Genomic DNA, 17,105 nt, shown 5'->3' with positions numbered 1-17,105 from the left:
GTTGAACTGTTACTGTATACAACATTCTTTTCCCACTCAACACTATATTTGCATGATGTCCAAATACTATTGCACATCCATCCCAGTTAATGAAGCATCCTATTTTTGGTTTGCCTTTCATTTAAGAATTGGAGAGCATGGTTTGTGCTGAAATTATGAATAATTGCGTCACCAGAGACCTTTAACTGTTCCAGCTGAGTGTACTTATCCATTTTCTTCAAGACTCTTCTTGTCCAGAATCTCTCTACAAAAATTGGATATAACCAGCGGCAATATTCACATATTTTTTTTATCCTGGAAAAGGCTCCAGGTATCAATACAAAATAAGAACCTTAGAGCAAGTTTTAGTTTGGTTCTAAACAAGCCCCTATGGGAGCAAATTTGAAAAGGCCTATTTTTCCAGTAGTTTAAGACAGTTTGGAGTTCTGTGCAGCTCCTGATCTCCATCTTGCCAACTCCTAATGTTTTTACAAAAGTTTAAGCCTTCTGCTGAAAGTAAATAAGTACTTTGTGTTCCTCTAAAATACCCACTTTGTGTTCCTTTAAAACATCTGTTTTTGCTTGTCAGATAGAGAGCTGTTTTGCACATATTGTGCAAAATATGCTTTTCGTATGTTCAAAATGTCATCCCTTCAAGCCATATTTTGGCAATGGAACATACTTAAGGGCCTTTAATGACTAGTGGAGACTAGCTGCTTGAATTTGTGATATACCATCTCTGCTTGGGTAGGGGCTGAAGGAAACAATTGTGCATTTTAAGTTTCTAGGTTTTGTTCTTGGCTAGCTTCCAAGCATGAGATTTGTGATTCCTTAAATTGTTTGTTATTGCTTTGGGGAGCTGATTGAGTTCTGAAGACAAGCCCTGTCTGTCTGGTTGTTGGTATGGTCCCCTCTGCTCAACACGTATATTTGTAAAAAACAGATACTACAAAAACAGTGTGAGTCTTTGCCTTACAAGGGAACTGGCTCTATAAAAAGCTGCCCTTGAAATATCCTATCACTTGAGGAAATGCAAAATGAAAAACAATATGAACAGTTTAAAAGTCTTCTATGACAAGTAATAAATAGTACGGCTCTGATGATTTGAAAGAAACATGCTGTGGGTGAGGACTTAAGAATATATAAAATGGCCCCTTACGCTAATAGTGACATTTATGCCCAGAGAGGGAATCAAGTGTTTCATTGTTATCTAGCACATTTGTACAATTCCTCTGTAAACAACCATCAGGAAATTGAACTAGGTGAACCATTTGTCTGACTCTGTAATGTTGCTTTTACACTGTGATTCAACCTATAATTAAAATTAAACCCAATTTATGCTATGTAGTGTTTATCCACTAGGGCTGACATTGATGATTTTCCTGCAGAGATTCATTCTCTAACAGGACTTAGAAAAAGGCTTGATCTTCCTTTCGTTTTGTTTATTGTACCACATTTTTTGACGTAGTAAAATCATCATAATTAACAAATGGGAACAAGGCCTAAGCATCTTTCCTGGGTGGTAGTGGTACAGATTTGTAAAACAGGTCCCCTCCTCCATAGTATATGCACACCTCCACAGTATGTGCACACTTTCCCTTAACATAAATCTTTTGTACACATTTTTGATTAAAGAAGTATATTTCAAAATTTGGAGGGCAGTGAACTCCTTCCAGCATGGTGTATAGGGATGAGCTTGTGGGTGGATTGCTGTGCTACTTCCTAAAATGCCATAGGTAGATAGATAGATAGATAGATAGATAGATAGATAGATAGATAGAGATGCATGACACATGTAACAAACACAATAATTTGAGATCATACAATCTCTTTTTGCAAGTCACTCAAGCTGGATATTATCCTATATCTGGATATTCAGTATCTGGGAAAATTTAATACACATGTCTGTAGAAGAACCCCTCCTGCACAATAATAAGCGTGGAGAGCTCTCTACAGTATCCATGGATATGGAATGACTGGCTAGGGCCTTGGAGTTAAATGGCTGATAAGAACATTTTTTAATAATAATAATAATAATAATAATAATAATAATAATAATAATTATTATTATTATTATTATTATTATTATTATTAAATTTATATACCACCCTATACCTGCAGGTCTCAGGGCAGTTCACAGGATAAAATTGTAGAATATTAATTCCTTTAAAAAGAGAGGTTCATTAGGTACAACAACTAGGAACTGAACTCATTTTTTAAATAGGTCTAAACAAAATGATGAACATGATTTCTAAATGAGTCATGGGTTTGTAAACTTCCCCCAATGCACAATATTTTATACTTGTTTTATTCATTTGTTACATTTCTTTGACAATGTAATTAACAAAGGCTGCAGTCCTAATCCTCCCTCTTTCCCTAGAAGGAAGGCAGAGAGGGAGGGCCACTGATAGGTGGCTGGGGCTGCCCACTTGTCAGTCACATAATATCATATGGCATCAGGTAACTTAAACTTCAAGGAAGAACTGTGAAAGTTTTCAGCATGAAGCTGAAGGTGGGAAAGAAAAAAATCCCTAAAAATTAAAGAAATGTATATTGAAAATCTCCCACTCAGAATAAAGTCATTGTATGTTCTGAATGTGGCTGAGAGGGACAAAAAAGAAAAAGAAAAGAAAAAGAAATGTCAAAAACTGTTTTGCATTAGTAGTTGCATATTCACCTCAGCTGCTTTTAGCTATTATAAGTATAGAAATCTCACATTTATATTCCTGTCAAGTAAAAAAAAAGGGGGGTGCCTACAGGTGAGTACTAATGTAACATCTTCCTCTTAGGTAGCACACAAAAGCTTGTTAAAATCGCAGCTCAGCAGGCTCTGTTTGAAGCAAAACAAGTCTTTAAAATTGCTGCTGTTGGGTATGAGGTTGACAAGACCCATGGCTGTTTCTGCAGATTTTTAAAAAAATAAAAATGCACACCCCCTGAAACCTTTTTATCTAGACACATCTAGCCCTCTATTTTACTAGTAAAAACACATCTTTCAAGAGCAGTCGGAAATATTCCAGGACCTTTTGATGGATACTGCAGGAATTCTCTGATTCCAGTCTCTTGCTGGAATCACCTATGTTGACTCAACTATGTTGAATCTGTCTGTTTGATCTCATCACTGAAGCTGACACTCTGAGAGGGTATGGAACCAATGTGTAAAACAGTAATAAAAAATAAGCAAATTAAAAGAAGTGGGGATTGAACGTATTATGGTAGGGACACATCCACTCAGAACTCTGGGTATGTGATGCAGCCACAGGCTGTGGCTCCTCTGCTAAGGATGGGGAGGAAATAACTGCCACCTTGCTAGGAAAACCTTGAGTATGAAGTCAGCACGCTCACCTAGGCCCCACTGTTGAGTGTTCACCTAAAATGTGGATGCCAGGCACCCCCTCCAAGTCCCCCTAGGCAATCCGTACTGGCAGAACCCTGAAGGGTATGCTTTACCCAACTATGTTTCAGTTTCCCAACTGTTTCCTCACACACTTCCTTCTTGCCATACACATGCATCAAATGGAAATTCACCCTAATCGAGTTATCCCAGCTTGTTAAAAGCTAGACCAAAACAAGAAGGGCTTACTAAAAATCTGGAAAATGCCCAAGCCTGGGTATTTGGCAAGTTTCCCATGGAAAGATTTTCCACAATTGTGGTGGTCATCTTCCTTTAAAAACAACAGCAGCAGCAGCAGCACCCTGTCTCCTTGGATTGTTCTGTTACAAGTGAGGTACACTGCTGGGATTCTTGAAATAGGAGCAAATCTGCTTTTTCTGTTTTTTTTTAAACATACAATAAAATAAAGCTTATGAAAAACTATCATCTTATCCAAGCCACCTGCCATCCTGGAAAAAAATTAGTGCTTATTCCAATATCCTTGAAAATCTCTGAAAAACACATGCACACATACACATATACAACAAAAGGGTGACATTTTGCATCTCAGCATAACATCAGGCAGCAGAGAGGCATTGTACAACTTTGAATATTCCCCACGGGGAAACAAAGAAAAACAGCAGGTCATGCTTAGGGATACATTATGCTCAAGCTAGTTGAAGGACTCTCCCTGGCCCTTGGAGGATTGCTGCTCAATTCTCCACCTCATACAATCCAGGAAACAAAATAAATCAGGATCTAAAGAATTGTAGAACTCATTGCACATCTCAAAGGAAACTCTAGACTTAATGTTTCCTGAAGGGAAACTGCTGATGTCACACTGCAGATGACTGAGGTTCAAAGAGCACTTTGTGAATGTTCAAAGGAAAAACCCAGCAATCCCATTTATCTCATGCAACATAGGTCACACCCACACCATACATTTAAAGCACTCTTATGCCACATGGAAGCCATGACTGAGACAGAATCCTGGGAACTGTAGTTTGTTAGGAGTGCTGAGTGTTTTTAGAAGCACCCTTGATAGACTAGAGTTCCAAAGATTCTTTGGTGAAAGCAATGGCTGTTAAAATTGTATGATCATGCTTTTATATGTACAGTGTGGTGTACAACCTTAGGGTTGTTTTTTGGATTCCAAGCATAGATAAAATGCTGTGGAGAGCACTCAGTTTGGAGCAAGACTTGGGAGATATTTTGATCTCTCAGGTAGGCAGGTTCTAAAGAGTTTAGGGCAAAATGCAGATGCTGAACCATTGATTTATTCTCACCCAGCTCTGTCTGTTGATAGGAGGATGCATTCTACACCAGCTTAAATGTTAAAGACAGGAAACTTCCTCCCCCCCCCCCCGCTCCCCAAGTAAATGATGTATATAGCACAGAAGATTATGTGTGCACCATGCCATAATATGTTATCTCACGAATAGATCTGCTTTTAAAAAAATGTTTCTTGTTTCTTGTGATTTAATGGTGTAGATCTAATGATGAAATATTGTGTGGGCAGTTTTGAACCCACTCTATAACATGCAAGTTTCAATATTGCAATATCTCGCTATTTGCCAATATTGCCAAAACTTCAACTCTTAACAGGAGTTGTTCGGGAAATAATGATGTGTGTCTGAACAACAAAATTTATTTTGCTTGTGTTGTAGAAGAAATACTATGACTGTAGAGAATGTCCCAACTGTAGAGAACGGGAATGGTTGTGGTGCTGGTTTTTTTACATGAATGTTGCTATGACTCAGATGGTGCTGTGAAGAGGGAGAACGAGTGATTCAGCATTCACCTTGATTTTACTGCCAACAGGGAAATGGCTGATGGTTCAGATTGACAGGCCAGTTTCAGGAAAATTATGTGTGCTTGCCCATTTATATCAAAGTGAAATGATTTCCCAATGCAGGCAGAGTAAAAGGCTGAAATGTAGGCCATTTTACTAATCCTCTTTTGGGGAGTGCAGTAGTGTGTACCTTATAATTAAGGTGCACAGTAGACGGGTTTTTCAATCACTGTGGAAGTCAGTGGGCACAGGAGCTGAGACACGGCAGTCGTAGGAGATGAGAAGGAACCAATGCAGCTTGTCTCATCAAAACTTTTTAAGATATAAGGACATATTGAGAGAGTGGCGAACGGAAAGAGACAAACAATTACCAGACTGCATTTTGGAGGGAACTTGGAAGGCATTTGCTGTGGATATAAAAGGATACATTGCACAGATGGTAAAGAGCTATTCTATAGGTTCATTTGCACCCAGTGGGGAAAATGTAGGAGTTAAGGCGTAGATCTAATGATGAAGCAAATGAATCAGATTCTCTTCTGACATAAATTGGTGAAGCTTCAACGGAACTGTCAAAAATAAACCTGCAGTGCATTTGACCTAGTAACTTAAAAGGAGCACTGTAGATGGAACGTTCAAATGCCATCAAGATATTGGGATCACAGCATCAGAAGTGAGGAGGGATTCTTTTAAGTAGAGAGTCTGAAAAATATATAATAAATATACAGAAAGCTTCAAAATACTTAACAGGGTACCAATACGGTGCTAAAGAATAGGCAAATGGGTAACATTCAGCTCCTTCTCTTTAAACTCTTCTGCTTCTTTCTGAAGTTCTTTTCCTTTCACTGTTAATTAAAATTACTAAACTTTCTCATCCTTTCCAACAAAAATGTGTGTTCAGCTGGACCTTTCTCTCTCTCTCTCTCTCTCTCTCTCTCTCTCTCACCCCGCCCCCAAGCAATGCAGATCTGAGCTGAAAGCAATGCCACTCCATTTCAAGCATGCAGATGAAATATGTCCATTGTGCCATTTATTAGGAAGAGATAACAAACTCTTTCCTATATATTTAAGTTCAACACTACAGCTAGGGGTTGAAATTAAGAAGCACTCCTTCCTTGCTACTAATGAAATTAAGGATTTGGATCTGTGAGACTCAGTGAGTAGCTCAAGAGTGGGTAGGTAGGCTGATGCATTTTTTCCAATGTGAAGGGTCGTCTTTTGGTAGTAAATAATATGTGCTTATCACTTCTGAATAGCATTTATTTTGCCCTGAGTACAAGGGTTTGGAGCACAGTGGGTCCATTTACTTTCAGCAAAGTTTGTTGTGCCTTCCTAGCCACATTCTGACCATTTTGAGAGATGAAAGTGATAGAAATGTGTCTAGCAGTATTTCCCTTCTTCTATATATGTCAGGGCTAATTCAGTTATGTGAAGAAAATCCTAAAATTATATCTTGGAGACAGTTTTTGTCAAGCATCAGATTCATTCACAAAAAGCATTTTTAAAATGACTTTACTATATGAAGTCACCACAATTCATTCATTCATTAATTCTTTTGTTCGTCTGTTTGTCTGTCTGTCTGTCTGTCTGTTTGTTTGTTTTTCTATCACTTGCTAGGGTTTTGATTCACATCTCTTGGCTCAACCCATATTCTAAAAGTTTTTGACGGCGTGACAAATTGTTTCAAGACACAGGAAGGGTGGTGAACATAGAATGTCAACTTCCTGTTAATCATGGTTAGCAAATCAGGAGTTAGCCTTGGGAATGTTTATTTAAGAGATTCCTATACCACCCCTCACCAAAAATGTCCACAAGGAAGTTTATAAAAATTAGGTAATGTAAAAACATTATTCATTATAAACAGAAATATTACAATAATGAACATAAATTACGTGATTAACAACATCATAAAAATGGCAGCCTTAAAAGGATAGCTTTTACCTGGCATCTGAAAGAATATAAGGTTAGGGCAAGATACACTTCAGCGGTGTGTGTGTGTGTCATTCCATAGATGTGGAGCCGCCACCAAAAAGGCCCTTTCACCCTCCAGCCCCTCTTCCTATCTATAACATATTCATCCCACTTCACTCTCATTCCTCAGATCTCAGAGATATGTGTTTAATGTACATTACATTCCCATGTTGTTTCCTCTCATCACTCTTAGCTGGCAGTTTGTGAGCCACTCAGTGCAGCATACCTCCAAGGAAGGAGAATCACCCACCTTCTGAGGGAGTCTGTCAAACAGCTTTTAATATCAGAAAGTTCTTTCTGATATTTAGCCGGAGTCTCTTGTATTGCAACTTGAAGCCATTGGTTTGTGTCCTACCCTCTGGAGCAGGAAATACAAGCTTGCTCCATCTTCCATGTGACAGCCCTTTAGATATTTGAAGATGGCTATCACATCTCCTCTTTTCCAGGCTAAAGATGCCCAGCTCCTTCAAGTGCTCCTCATAAGGCTATTTCCAGAATCTTGATTATCTTGGTTGCTCGCCACTGCACATGTTCCAACTTGTCAATATCCTCCTTAAATTGTGGTGCCCAAAACTGGACACAGTATTCCAGGTGTGGTCCTATTACTTCCTTTGACTGGGACACTATACTTCTCTTGATGCAGCCTAGAATAGGATTAGCTTTTCGTGATAGAGCAGGGGTCAGCAAACTTTTTCAGCAGGGGGCCGGTCCACTGTCCCTCAGACCTTGTGGGGGGCTGGACTATATTTTGAAGGGGGGAAATGAACAAATTCCTATGCCCCACAAATAACTCAGAGATGTACGGTATTTAAAATAAAAGGACACATTCTACTCATGTAAAAACACGCTGATTCCCAGACCATCCGTGGGCTGGATTTAGAAGGCGATTGGGCCAGATCTGGGCCCCAGGCCTTAGTTTGCCTACCCATGTGATAGAACAAGGGGATCTCTGGTGTGACTGGGTCTTCTGCACTAGAATCCTCAGGCTGGGGAATATGCAGTGATTTCTTTCTGAGGGGATGCAGGGGTATGCATACTCCTAAACATTTTGTGAAGTTTAGCCTCATTGAGGGGCAGTATTTGAATATGAGTAGAAAAATGAGAGTACCCCTAAACATTTTTTAAGAAGAAAAGCACTGGGCATATGCACCAATAATAGCTCACCTGGTGGATGTGCTGACACTGCATGCCTTTCAGAGTCCTTGCCTTCATCCCCTGAAGATAAGGAATCTGACTCCAGGGTCATGAGAAATGTCATGTGCTACATTGGTTAAAGACATAGTATTAGAATGTATATTTACATATATATTTACTTTATCCCAACAGATCCAACCATATGTTACCAATCCCATGAACAGTAGGTGAAGTTACTCCACTTGCTTATTTATACGTAAATCTTATAAAACTGTACCATTGTGTGCTAAATCCATTCAAAAGTTTTGACAGCAAAGCCTGTGCCGGTCTACAGTGAACCATTTGCTCTGTTATTTTACTATTTTCTGAAATAACTTTGTCTCAAAATATTTGCATGCTCAGACAAATTCACCACATGTCATACAGTGCGAGATCTGAACAGCCCCACCTCAAGCATGTGGGATTTATGGATCTCAGTGTGTAAGGTGTAAAATATCTTTCATACAGCACTTTGTTTATTTTCTTTTATTATTGCAGGCACTGGGTGTTTTTTTGGGGGGAGGGGTTGCTCCAAAGTTCCTCCCACGTTTCCTGAGCAACTGATTCTCCCAATTCTTTTTTTAGCATTTCTTTTACTCCATCTCATGTTCCTGTAGGTAATTTATAAATTGTTTTATATATTGTTGACACCAGCTCCTCTATTATTTGGGGAATATGAATCTATTATTAATTCCAACTCTGTTAGTCTTACCCTGCCCCCAGCTTTTACCAATGCATTAGAGTCTTTGATAAATAAGGTGCCCGATTGTGTGGAATTTCCCTTAATTGCTCCTTTACTAGATTGCCTGTTTTCCATGCACAGATTTTATATAGAGGCCATTGCTGTCTGTTGTTTTTACATTCCTGAATAATTCATTGCTGTTTTTTTCCCCCCATTTGGAATCCCAAAATAACTACCTGGCCACTGTGTCCTTGGTTATAATTTTATTGTTGAAATGGTAATCCTGCTCAATAAAAAAGGAGCCACAAGTTCAGGCATTTGGTATATACTTGGCTGAGAATCATGATGGATGGATTTGGCTCTGTTTCATCCATGTCTATGTTACACATGACCAGTATTAAGACAGTTTTGTCCAGACTAAAATGGAACTTTCATTTTTTAAAAAATTGTGCATAGTTCTTTTCTTTAAGTGAGATACTTCTATGTTTATATTGGGCTACAATCAATTAACACTCTCCCCACTTTCATTTCTAACAGGATCTAGGTACTCAGAGAAGCTAGAAAGTGCATCAGTTGCTACACAGTTCAAAACAGGACTAGAAATGCCTCTGTGAGGGACAGTGTGTGATGACATGAGGGCTCTCTCTCTCTGTCTCTGTCTCTCAAATACAGATAGGTAGCCATGTTGGTCTGCCATAGTCAAAACAAAACAAAAATTCCTTCCAGTAGCACCTTATCTGAAGAAGTGTGCATGCACACGAAAGCTCATACCAAGAACTAACTTAGTTGGTCTTTAAGGTGCTACTGGAAGGATTTTTTTTTTTTGTTCTGTCTCTCAAAAATACTTTTTTTAGTGCTACCACATACCATTTATCACGGGGTATTTTCAGCCCTTTTGCAAAGTGTGTAGCACCTGTTGCTCTTCCTAGCTTCTCTAAGCAGCTAGATTCTGTTAAAGAAAATGAAAGCCTTCATTTGGACTATGCTCCAATATCCGTATGAAATCAGGCATGGCAGATCAGGTGCAAATTTGGTTTTCCTCAGATTTGTTCTCTGGCCTTAGCTGATGAGCCAGTGGAGCAAAGCTACCATCTGTGAGTACTTCTAAGCAAGAAACTCTCCTCAATATAATGATACCCATCACTCAGGCTGGTTCTTCACAGTTTGATCAGTTCAGCATGTTCAGTGCTCCACTCCTAGCTTATATGCTTGACCTTTTATAACATCCTAAGAGTTTCCAGTTCTGAACCACACATAATTTGACTGATGCTAATAAGCTTAATATTATTTTTGTAGGATAAAAGATGAACTTTGGGGCTTCATTTAGTAGAAGTAATTGGGAGTTCACAGGCAGCGTGTGACATTTATTTCCCTGGAACTTACCACAAATTGCTTTGGAGGAGAATTGTGCACACATGATAACTGCCATACATGTCTATGCTTTCCGGCTTTCCCACACTTTTCCCAGCGTATATCTCTCCCTTCTGTTTAACCTGCATTTTAATTTCCATACCATCTAACCATAAGCTTAATAAAATGTGGTTTCCTGTATTTCTGTACATACATAAATTATTGAAACAACAGCCAAATGCTTATGCATTTTTCCTCCTAAATTTATTCATTAAGGTCCCTTTCCCACCTTTACATAAATCCTTATTTTTGTTTTATCTTAATGAGGAGTTTTGGGGTGGGGTGGAGTAGGGTAAGGTGGGTGAAGGAGAGGACAGGCTATGAGGCCCAGCCACTAAATGGGAAGTGACATAAGCATTCAGTGTGCTCGGTAACGTTATTTCTAGATTTTCTTGTTGCTGGTGATTCTGAAAGCCATCCTACTTACTCACCCCCATATTGTCCCTTGACTTCTGGAAAGTCAGTGAGACCTCTCTGGCGGATGCCACATAATGTCAGGAGCTCAGCAGCAACGTCTAAATCCTCTGCACCCTTGCTTGGCAGCTGGGACTGGTGGCCCCTCTGCCACTCCAGGTGGAAGCAGCCTGTTCAAAAATACTCAGTCCACTAGATGCCTGGGTGAGAATAAGGTTGCAGGGGAATCATTGCCTATCTGTCCCAGTATGGAGACATCAGCTGGGCACTGAATTGAGGCAAACATGTGGCTACTCTTTTCTAGCCCCAAGGTGCTTTTGTATGTGAAGAACCTCAACAGGACGTGGTGGAGATGAGCAGGATTGTGCACCTGCCTGTGCCTTGCTGTGAAATAATGTGATGCAATGTTCAACTTATCTCTTACCTCCTGCTATATATGGTTTCTAATAGTTTCAAAAGCAGCAATTAAAAATGATACATTGCTGAACACTATGAGTCATCGGCTGAGTTTCTCAAGATGATGGCGTTAGCTGGAGCTGGGATTTGCTGGATGAATGCCCTTTGGTAATGCAGTAGCTGCTGCATTGTACTGAAGGTTATAATTTATATGGGCTGAAAAGCATAGCTTTTCCTGTAATTGAAAATGTTCTCTAAAGGCATTTCATTGGCAGTCTTCAAGTTAACATAATTTATTAAACTAAAACAACAATGAAAACCATTTTCAATTTATCTTTTCTTTTACTACAGTAGAACATAGTGATGACTGATATCACCCAGAATTGATAGGGCAGGTACATGTAAGCCTGTAATGTGGGGTTGCCAAGTTCAGGAGTGTGCATCTGTTATCTTGAATAGCTATGTGGATGCCCACATCCTTTCTACCACCACAGTTTTGCAACAGTGAAAGAAAATGAAGCTCATCAATAGCTACCTTCCCCACATTAGCTGTGGCATTGCTTAAATTGTTGGTTTTCAAAGTATGTTCCTGGAAATGCTGTGGTTTCTCAGAGGCATATTAGCAACTTCCTTGAGATATAATCTGTAATGTTGCACAAGGGTCCTTGAAATACAGCTTGTCAGCCATCATGGTCACATCCACACCATATGTTTAAAGTACATTGATACCACTTTAATAGTCATGACTTCCCCTGGGAATAAGAGTTTCCCCTCAAAGAGGTACAGTTTCCAGCTTAACAAACTACAGTTCCCATGATTCTTGAGAGGGAAAAGGCATGTGCCACTTATGGGGGAAATGTATGGTGTGGATGCGACCTAAGATAGAGCTGGGTATCCCAAGCCCACCTCAGATTACCTTGGAAAGAATATGAGATCTTTCCAAAAGAGAGGGGGGAGTTTTCCTCTCCAAGCCAATCTGAAAGCTCATAAAAATATCCTCCAGTCCCCACTATCCACTTCAATCTCCCAAAGGCCTCCAAACCAGTTCTCCACCCACCAACCTCACCAGTCCCTTTCAGTCAGTAGAAGTGGCTGGAGCAGCAGTGATAGTGTACAAGGGCAGCAGTGGAGGGAGGTTTCCCCCTTCCCATCCTCCAAGGCACTCTGGATAACAGCATGAGGCAGAAAACCAAGGGATCAAGAGAGAAGTAGTTTCCTTGAGGGCTGTTGGCTATGTGTGCTGCTTAAGAGGTCAGGACTTCAATGCAAATCTTCTGTTCTTGCTGGTGGCCAGGGTTCCAACCCATGTGTGTGTATGTTTGTACAAATCACAGGTTTAAGAGTCACAAGATTGCATACTGCTAGTCCCGGTTCCAAATCCAGGAAGGAAGATCAGATAAAACAGTAGTCAGGTTCCAGCAAGGCAGAGTCAGGTGTAGTAGACTTTAAGTTCAGATAAGCAAGATCACACAAGAAGTTAAATCCAGATAAGCAAGGTCACACAAAACAGACCAAAGGCAAACAAAGAAAGTGGGTAGCATCTTGGATAGTTCCAAGTGCCACCTAAACTCGGAAGCAGACTTTAATGCTTCTCTGTCAGTAAATCCCCACAGAGAACTGCAGTGTCCTTTGATAGCTAATCCCCCTCCTTGTGAGAGGCACCTCTGCTGTTTCAACAGCCACTGGTTCCAGGGGAAAGGGAAGGTTTCTGAGCTGGAGTCCTTCAAGCCTGAGAAAGGTAATATGACCTCTTGAGGCTGGAGGTTGCTGGAACTCCAAAGGTGGTAGGAATGTCAAAAGGCATATTACTGGCCTTAGAGAGTCTTGAATCTGTGGCCTCTTCCATTGAGGATGGGAAGTCAGAGCCCTGAATCATGACAGCAATGCATGAAGCGGACCATCTACTAACTAACTGAGTAGACGTGGGTTGGCAGCAATGCAACACAGATTGACAAATGTTGAAACCTACTAAACTTGATGGCCTTAACCTTACTCAATAGGATTTAAGTACCAAGAAAACCACAGACTTGTAGAGTTGAACAGGACCACTAGGTGATCTAGTCCAACCTCCTGCAATGTAGGAATCTTTGACCCGGCATGGGTCTTGAACCCACAACCCTGAGATTAAGAACATCATGCTCTACTGTCTGAGCCATCCCTCAGGGATTGTTCTCTGTCTTTCAGCCTTTGTTGTTTACCATACAGTGGAGAGCAAGGAAACATTGGCTTGCTTCCAGAGATCCTAGATGCTTCTGTTGATGGAAGAAAGGAGGCAACTTCTCTCCCTGTCCACAAATCTTCTTTATAGGGGTTGGGGGAGCCACTCCAGATTAGTGTGTGGGGAGGTTGTATGGGAAATCTGCTAACAGAAGGAGCCCTTGCATTCATGGAAGAGCAAATATGGATCCAAGCCACTGAGAGTCTGAATGAGATAAGGACTGTAAATGTATATATAATATAAATTGTCTTATTATCCCCCCTGCATGTCCAGCATGTTTTAATTGAGGATAGAAATTGTAATCTCCATTCCTAGTGGTTAGGTAACAGTGTTGTTTCCTCTCTGGTTTAAAAAGCAGAATCAAGAACAGGATTTATTATTTTTGGTTCCATAAGCCAATGGCATATTTGTTTGTTTGTTTTTCATTCAGGAGATCTGATCTTTGAGTTTAAACTATATTGCCTGTAGAAAGGAAGGTTTCCTTATTAATAGTTGCAAACAAGCACATCTTAGATGCAATTTGTGTATTACAGCTACTTTATAATTTCAGATATTCACATTCAAATTGGCTCTCTGGGATTAAACATAAAACCCCACATAGCTGAGTTTTTGGGTTTTTTAAAAGCCCAAATCCTGACTGTTCTTCTTTTAACCTTGTAACTTTATTGTAGCTAGTGTCATTGTATTAAATAACATTTTATTAGGAAAACCGAAATGAACTGAATTGTTAAGGTCAAGCTGTAGGCTACAGGCATTCTGCCAGCAAAAGCTCGATTTGTACCATGCTGTTTTCGGTCTCTGCTGGCCTGATCCTCTTAACATTCCAGGGATAGAAACCCAGTTTAAGTGAACAGAACTTGCACTGGTAAAGCAGCTTGGATAATTGGTTATGTGACAGTAAATTATAGTTTATGATCAGGCTTATGTTTCAAATTCGTTGCGACAAGTCACAGACATTAAGATAGTAATCAGGGAAAATTCAAGTTGTTCAAAGCAAATTGCACAGCATATTGTAAATAGACAATGGCTAGCAATATGATTGAGATCTTAGGCTTTCCTATCTTTATCTTTATTTGCAATTACTTTTCCATCAGTAGTTCAAAAGTTCTGATTGACATTCTTCTTCTTTCCCTATAAAGCCAGCTTTCAGATGAGTGCACCACATGATGCTAATTCTAGGTTTACTTTTAGTGCAGCTGTACAGAAAGATTGGGGGGGGGGGATGTTAAACATTACAGTTTGAATGTGACTTGCTAGTAGCTGTAATAAAAGGTTTAACACCAGTGTAGTTAATCCATAAAATACCCATAACATTAAGTCTGACTTTGTAGAAATAGACTGTTATTATACAGTATACTTTCTAAAAATGATTATGTATATTAAAAAGCCTTCAGAATAGGAGTGTATTGAAATTATTTCTCATTTTCTTCTAAAGGAAAAGTATTATGTCAGGACAATAAAAACACATACTCATACTATCAACATTTGAAAATCCAGATTTACAGGCTCACTCTCCCACACCCAACTTTCTGATCTTTGGGTAAATACAGATTAACAATTTACCAGATAGTAAAATGTATTGAAATACATGTTTAAAGAAGACTACAATTTCATGCATTAATGGCGGGGGGGGGGGGAGGGTAGTAAAGAAGAAGAAGGCTATGACATAATGAAAACAAAGGGTGTGGTCTGTGGCAGCTTCTTTCAAGGAGGAGAGGAATAGCAATGGGCAGATCCATCTACTTTCAGTCCATGTCAGCTGCACACATTTTCATTCCTAAATCCATTTAATCTGTCTTTTTCAAGTATAAATATCATAAAATACATGTTTCTAAATATATTTCACCCTAAATTAATATTTTTAATGCATTTAATGCATTTAATTACATCTCTTAATCCAGTAACCATACTGCAGACCCTCCAAGTGTCCAGGGACATCCCTGATTTAGAGAAGCTGTCCCAGTTTCTGATTTGATCCTGGAATGTCCCACTTTACCTTAGGACGTCCCTATTTTCATTGGTGAAAAGTTGGAGGGGATGGAGTTATCCAACCCCTGAGCCCCTGATGGCAATTCTGTATAGGGAAGCTTTTTAAAAATATTTAATGTTTTTATATATGTTGGAAGCTTCCCAGCTTGATTGGGGCAACCCAGTAAGATGTGTGCGGTATAAATAGTAAAATTATCATGTTGGAATGGGATGTTGGAATGGGATGTCCCTATTTCCATCGAAAAAATGTTGGAGGGTATGATATTGCAGAATTTGCATAAAACACCACACATTTTTATTGTGACCAGGCAGCTTAAGAGAAACCAGATCAGGCATTTCGTTTGGGGCTACGCCACCCCACCCCACCAGCAGCTTCTTTATCTTCTCTTAGAGAACTGATATTTGGTCAGTTTATTATACTTGCAAAAGAGCTGAAGGGCCTATCAAAACAGAACTCTTCAGCTAGAAGCTCAGATACTGCACGTACAAGCCAGAGCTGTGTTTGCTAGATCAACACAAAGAACTCTGGGACACAATTTTTCAATTCTTTTGCTAACTAATTACACATAAAGTCAGTTATTGCCAACTCAAGGGGTTTTTTGCCTGCAATTTTCTTTGAACTGTGGAATCTTAAGAGAGAATGACCACATGCCAGGTAAAGCTGACCTTTCTGGATGCGCTGTTCAGGAAGCACGGTGAGTGAGCCATCTCCTTAGGCAATCAATCAGCCTCCCATAGAACTCTCTCTCTCTCTCTCTCTCTCTCTCTCTCTCTCTCTCTCTATATATATATATATATTATTCACAGATTATTTCCCCCACTCCTGTTTGAGATCTCAGTGCAGTTTGAATGGGAACAAATTCTTATTTCAAATAAAAGAAAATAAAAAGAAATAAAAAGATACAGAAAAGGAAATGTCATCCTAGCCATTCCATAGTGAGATGAGGTTCCTTAATTAATCAAATGTTACCACTATGGGGGACAAATCTAACTGAATATGGGTGTTCACTTTGTGGCCTAATGATCATGTAGTTGACACAGTTTTTCAGCATAATGCAAGATGCATTTATTGGATTTACCTTTATGTTCACTTTAAAAAAAAAATCTTTTAACAACCAAGGTGTCATTTTTTATTCAAACTTCATTCATTTTATTTATTAAGCTTGATTTGCTGTTTTAAGTAGTAATTTAGGGAAGCTGCCCATAATAAATGTTGTACAGTTGTTTCCCATATCCCATGTGTTACAATAGTGATTCTCCTAGCAGCATAGATTACATACACTCTCTACGTGTGTATTAAAACACTTGCATACACACATTTGTAAACCTTGATTGGGTTTATAAACAGCAGTTTTCAGAGTAAGGTATTTAACCGGAAATGGCTGCAGCTTCTTTCTTTAATCTTTCTCGTTCCAGAAAAATTCCCAGCCTCTTTAAGTGCCTGGGAGCAGCTTCAGCCTTTGGCAAGCCATGCCATCCTGTTTCCTCACAATGCTACACTGGCTGCAACAGTGTGTCATTATGATGCAGCAGCATTATTCTAGGTGCACAGTGCGCAGAGAGTGGGGTAGATGACAGCCTTGTTTGTTTATTAAAGCTACTGAGCATTTGCACATCAAGAAAAAAAGCAGAGAGCCAGTGTCAGTGACAGCTTACTCGCCCCCTCTCCCTTGGCTGGGCACCATTGCTATGACTTGAGCAGTCTTTGGTT

The 17,105-nt window shown here is 39.5% G+C and overlaps 1 protein-coding gene and 1 long non-coding RNA gene across 4 annotated transcripts in view; one reads left to right on the top strand and one right to left on the bottom strand.

Moving 5' to 3' along the window:
• Nucleotides 1–17,105, top strand: part of CTNNA3 (catenin alpha 3) — a 540,285-nt gene that overhangs the window by 369,507 nt on the left and 153,673 nt on the right. The window lies entirely within an intron of this gene.
• LOC310845484 lies at nt 1,644–10,908 on the bottom strand. The gene is made up of 4 exons (XR_014564795.1): nt 10,809–10,908; nt 8,277–8,373; nt 5,335–5,843; nt 1,644–1,701 (listed from the first exon to the last, which is right to left on the bottom strand). It is a non-coding gene; the product is annotated as an uncharacterized lncRNA (long non-coding RNA).

This window comes from Podarcis gaigeae (assembly GCF_964106915.1).
Source record: "Podarcis gaigeae genome assembly, chromosome: 5".
Taxonomy (NCBI): domain Eukaryota; kingdom Metazoa; phylum Chordata; class Lepidosauria; order Squamata; family Lacertidae; genus Podarcis; species Podarcis gaigeae.
Note: the sequence above shows the minus strand (reverse complement) of the source record. Positions and strands in the feature narration are given on the sequence as shown.